The sequence below is a fragment of the Palaemon carinicauda genome, chromosome 35 (genome assembly GCF_036898095.1).
Source record: "Palaemon carinicauda isolate YSFRI2023 chromosome 35, ASM3689809v2, whole genome shotgun sequence".
Classification (NCBI taxonomy): domain Eukaryota; kingdom Metazoa; phylum Arthropoda; class Malacostraca; order Decapoda; family Palaemonidae; genus Palaemon; species Palaemon carinicauda.
This window is the reverse complement of record NC_090759.1, coordinates 41,836,437-41,842,742: the sequence shown is the minus strand read 5'-3', so window position 1 is coordinate 41,842,742 and position 6,306 is coordinate 41,836,437.

Sequence of the window (6,306 nt, the reverse complement as noted above, 5' to 3'; positions counted from 1 at the left end):
ATACCGAATTCTATCTTGGTAATATATATCCACTTGGAATTCATTTTATGGTAACAGCTTCTGGCCGGGTGGGGATTCGAACCACCACCTGTACGGCTGGAAACCATGCTGGCAGGGACCCTACCGCCTATGCTATCAAGAGAGACAAAAGTTTATGACAAGTCCCCCTACATATTCCTATCGAATTCAGGAATCTGTTCATAGACTTGAAATAAACACATCTCCACCATGATAGCTGAATCGTGAGTTTGCAACACGTGGTTATTTTAATGAACATATATCACAAGCACACGTGATTTTAATTAATGTAAATATCACCCACGAATGGCATTTAATACCGTATTCTATCTTGAGAATATATATCCACTTGGAATTCATTTTATGGTAACAGCTTCTGGCCGGGTGGGGATTCGAACCACCAGCTGTATTTATATATATATATATATATATATATATATATATATATATATATATATATATATATATATATATATATATATATATGTATATATACATATATATATATATATATATATATATATATATATATATATATATATATATATATATATATATGTATGTATATATATCTATATATAAATTGTTACATATATATATATATATATATATATATATATATATATATATATATATATATATATATATATATATATATATATATATATATATATGAAATCAAATACAATATAGGTTTGAATTGTTTTTTGGAGAAATGTCGTATTGATAAAATGGATATGTAGGATTTTGAGGCTACTGAAATTTAGATAGGAATGGAAAAGGATTTTAGATTGGATGAATGAATGGTCAGGGATTAGTATTACTAAAGGAAGATTTAAGATGTAAAGGGGTAAACACTTGCGAAAGATCGGAAAATAAATGTGTAATAGACTACGAGCTAGTAAATGAAAAACAACTTCAGGGAAATGATTATAGACGGCGAAAAATCTTATTTTGATATCTCTGATCATAATCTGATTAATGTCGAACAAGAATACAAGATGCAGTAGAACAAAAACTGACATATATTTCAATTATGATTATACTGTAGGTGAGCCCGTGTACAATGTAAGTTATGTTTTAAGGTTTGATTTCATTTACAACATAATTCTGATGAATTGTAGGATGCAAGTTTCCTTTGTAATCCCATCTTCTGGATGCTCTAAAGAAAATTACGTAATGAAATTGCCGAAACTTAATTATGAATACAGATGTTCATAAAGCGTTGGAGGATAGATATCATCAAAAGAAGAGAGAAGTTCAAATATTGATAAAAAAGGAAATTATTACATTTAAAAAAAAAAAGTGACACAAAATATAAAGAGATAAATAAAAAACTTTGGGAAACAGACGGAATAAGGAACAGGTAAAAATTGCATAACGTAATAAATCTTTATGGCGAAAAAAGAAAAAAAAATTGTCATATAAGGAAAACCCATATACAGTATTGCAAACATGAAAACAAAATAGATTTAGTTTGGAAATAAGAAAAACGGGGAAAATAGGAAAATGAAATAGCACACCTGGATGATAGCATAAAAATTGGTGGATATGATATCCTTGAAATGACTGCATGACGCAATTTTGAAGAACAAAAAACAAAGGTATGATTTTTTATCAGAATTCTTTGCTGAACATCAATATTCTGTTTGTATCTACCAAATAGGCCTAATTATGTCAGGAATGAAGGCCAAAGGTCAATAATTCCATATTTTCCCCATTAACTAAGTAATTTACTTTTTCTCCGAATAGAGTGCTATGGATACTATTCTTTTTTTATATTTTCTTTATACACTCCGTTATACATAGTTTCGAATTTTCTAAGTTAATGGTAATAATTATAAAATATTCTTGTGCATAATTTGCAATATCCTCTTAATGGTGTTATTTAATATCAGCAGATAACCGGACCAACCCTTATAATACAAAGATATAGGCCTATCTACATGTATAGGTCTATATCATGAATTGGTCATTAATTCCATAGCAAACAATGTCTTTTATATAAACTCTTTTCCAAGGTTAACAAATGATATCATTAGTTTCAATAGAATATTGTAGTCACAAGATATCCAAGCTCGTGTTGCTCCATTTGGTGGCCATTCAGTTTCTAAACATGGATTAATAAGAAATTCTATGTAGTACTGTTTTGCTTTTGTGATTCCAGCAATGCCTTCACTTTTCTTCCCGACGCCGTTTAACCATTGTAGGCTGTGATAGGGAGACACTTGATTTCTTTGTCTGAACTCATTCTCTACTACTTGTGGTAGTTGCTTCATCTCCGACAAATAGATAACAACCCCCATCCCGTCTGCCATGATTAGTGTGATCATATTGGTAGAAGAATAGAAGCATTTCTCTGATAAATGCTAGCATTGTGGATACCATGCCCGAGTAGTTCCACGAGTACTTCAAGTTCTTGCCACCTTGCTTGATCCCTTCAAATCCCAACATATAGCCTACTGTCGGAATTTAACAGGTGTTGCGATATTCCAAAGTTTATTATGATCCTAAGACTAAATGGTCGTTTGTGTTCAAGTTATTTTCGGAATTGTCTTACCCTTCATTATTTGCCAAAGAGCATGATATGGTCCTGTCAGCATTAGCATAGGATTTTCTATCTTTCACCTTATCAGCCATGTTGGTACCCAATAATTCACTCTCAATTCAGGGTTTTACTAATCTTATATCTCAAAACTTTCTAAAAGTTCATGGACATGGAAAGGCTACCAAGGCTTGGTATCAACGTGTCTTTGAACTCCAGTACTGTACACTTCAACTCCATCAACTGTGGAAAGAGGCCTTTATTATCTGTAACAACAGCATAATTATTACCTAAAGGCCGGGCAACATGAAGTTTCTGCAATACAAGGATACTAAGAGTTGACTACCCATGTGTTGGGGCTAATATAATTGGTAGAGACCCAACAGTAGTTCTTGGTTTAGCTGAACTCTAGTTGTTACAGTGAGACTTCTTAAAGGAGGACCATGATGGCTTTTCATCAACTTCTTGACCAGAAATGAAAAAGGCCACACTTTGAGCATAGCTTGCTCCAAGGAACATTTTTGCCATGTTCGCTTTGATTGAACCAATCCATTTAAGTCTCAACAAATTCTGGTCGGGCATTTCCTCCTGTCAAATTTCCATCATTGATATTATCTATGTTATAGGTTCCCTCAAGGTTGTGCTTTTTGATAGCTCTAAAGTAGCCAACAAATTCTTTCTATCTGGAAGTCACCCTTTGCACTACTACAAAACCATATATGAAAAATATCTTTGCCATTCAGGGTGGAATGGTTTACATCAATTTTGTCCCCAGAAAACTGAACAAACGCTCAAAAAGTAAATTTGCTGGAAAAATAGTCCCTGTTTTTGATCAATCTGTTTTTATGTATATCTACCAATGCTGTATCATATTGGAGGATTCTGCTGTAGCTGACAACTTGGCCTAGATTGTGGAACAAATTCCTTTTTCAACTGTGTTGCCTAATGAAGGGTAAGACCTACCCAAGCATGATTTGGTGGCGCTTTATTGTCCTTACACATTCCAAAAACCATGTCTTGCCCAATGTTATGAATCATTGCTATTTTAATAGAATCATCTTCATCAACATAAGTAAACCAGATTCTTGATTTATGTGATTCTGTCCACCAATTAAAATATTAACAAACATTAACAAACGATGGAATAAATGCAACTGCATTTTCTTAATTTATATCTAAATCTTTAAAGGAAGGGTGTAGCATTAATTTACTTCAAAAGTTTTGACCCACATGAACTATGGGCAGATAGTCACTATCATCTGGATATGTTCTGACAATCAAGCCAATTACAAGACCATGGTATATTTCTATGAGGTATATCTGAAAAAATCACTGGAACTAACAGACTTTGTCTTTCAAATGGTGCAGCATTGTGCAAAACCAGAAATTAATGAAAATCCCAGGCAAACTTCAGTTAAGCACCATTGAAGGTTAAAGTCAGAATAAGAAACGATGCTTTGGTGGAGATGTTTATCTCACCAGCGAGGTTTTTATGTCATTCAAATACTGAAGAAAGATGTATTACATGTCCTTTCTCACCAGGTTGTTAAATTTTTGCGAAAGCCATAATGTTGCTAAGTAATTGGATATGTTTTCAACTATTGCCTTCTGTGCATCTCTGAAGAATTTCTTGCGACAATTTGAATGGTATCATCCTTATGCTGCCATATGATTATTTGCAACAGCTATATTGATAAACAGCGAGTGAATATATTTTGTATTTTCGCAAATTCTTGAAACTATATTCATGGTAAAGATTCTACTAATCTTCTGTGTGTTGTCATCAGTTGGACAAAAGAATCATAATGTCCACTCCATTGGATTAGACAGACTTTGTAGTGATGGACGTCTAGTAGGTCCTGCATGATATAGCCCACTGGCAACTTCATGCCGCTGCATGGACTGATCGCGTTTTCGGTATTTTTGTGTGTCTATTTTGAATAACACTGAATACCAGATCAGTCCAGGGTGAGGTTGAGTACGTAAGCAAATAGCGTTATGTTACTGTTAACAATCCTGCGATAATTCTCACACCTCAGTTTCTTATTTTTTTTTTCTGTAACTTCTTTGATAGATGGTAAACCTCGGTCTATCTGGTGAAACAGTATTTTATCAGTTTTGCTTGTTTGTTGATATATAATGCATAGATCAAAGTTAAAGTCTTGTTGGTGTTTTAAGCTGAGAACTGGCTCCATAGTTCACCTGTGAATAAAAAGTCAATGACAGAGAAAATCCTATCATGGTTTTCACTTTATAAATATCTAATGTATATCTAATCCAGAAAATTTTAGATATTCCATATAGCACTAGCATGAAACGATTTCTAGTATTTGGTATCTTAATCTTTATTATGAACAACAATTATCCGTATAGTTTTCTTTAATGGAATTGTTCCCTTTCACTTTCCATGAACTATATTAAATGAGACCCTTTACTATAAATTAGCATGTGTGTATTAATCTCTCGACACAATCGTGGATAAAAGGTCATAAACCTGTAGGCTATTGCTATATAATGGCACTAGATGTGCACAACAATCTTTCTCCAGCCATAGCAAACAACTGTTATGATTTACTGTTACACAGGGCACCACTTATACTGCTCAAGTTGCACATTTCTGAAAGTTTAAATAAGCAGATGTACGTGTAAGAATATTCTTTCCCAATTTTTCTTCAGATCCCCTCCTATTTCACAAAAAAAAAAAAAAAAATGAATACTGAAATTCACATCAAAACAACAAAGAAAAAGGTCATTACTTAAAGCACTATAAGTACTGCATATATATAATCAAGAAATGTCACATGCATGTTGTTAACATAAAAAATAACAAAATAGGAGAAATTGATCTTCCTAATTTCCATTTCTCTATAAACTGGAAATGTATCAAAAATTATTTACAGAAGTGTATTTAACATTACATAGGAATTACAATATATATTTTATTTTTGACCTTATAATGCAAATGCGATAAAAAAAGCACCCAACAAATTTACTTACTGAGCATAAAATTCTGATTATGAATCACCCTTTGTATTGCTTTTCCTCGAAAAAAAGCCTCCCGCAGCTTAAACATATTTTTAGATTTCTTTTTTTAGTCTACTAGAGAACACTATAATCTTTTAATGAAACAAAAGGGATAATAAAACCAATCGAAAACCCAGTGATTACAATAAAAAAAAATGATCCACAAGGCACTAGGAAAGAAAAAACATATCTTGAAACCCTATAGAAATGTTACGAAGAATAGTAAAGTGAAGAAAGAAAAAAAAATACCTGGGAGGTGTCAAGAACAAAAATTATTGAAAAAAAGACCATAGGCAAAAGGCCTTAGAACTATAGCTATAGTAGATACTTCATATCATCTATTCATGACGATGCTGAAAGAGGAAATAGAAAATCACCTAAGAATAGATGAGGAAGATAGAGAGAGTCAATCTGGTTTTACGGAGGAGGCAGAATAGAAGACAGAAATCATTATATTACAGTAATGTGTAGAAAAGAGCTTTAGAAATAAGAATCCCCTAATAGTACATGCATTTTAGCAAAACTTTCGAATCTGTAAAAAATGGGAGTATTGATAGAAGTTTTAAAAGAATAAAGAGGTCTGGGGTCTACTGAGTGCCCCTCTAGTTCTGTATGGGAAAATAAACTAATAATATTATTGAATTGACGTTGCAGGCTCCTAGAAAATCCTTTAACTTTCAAACATCCTTGAGGCCCACCTCTACGCCTTCAACCAGTGT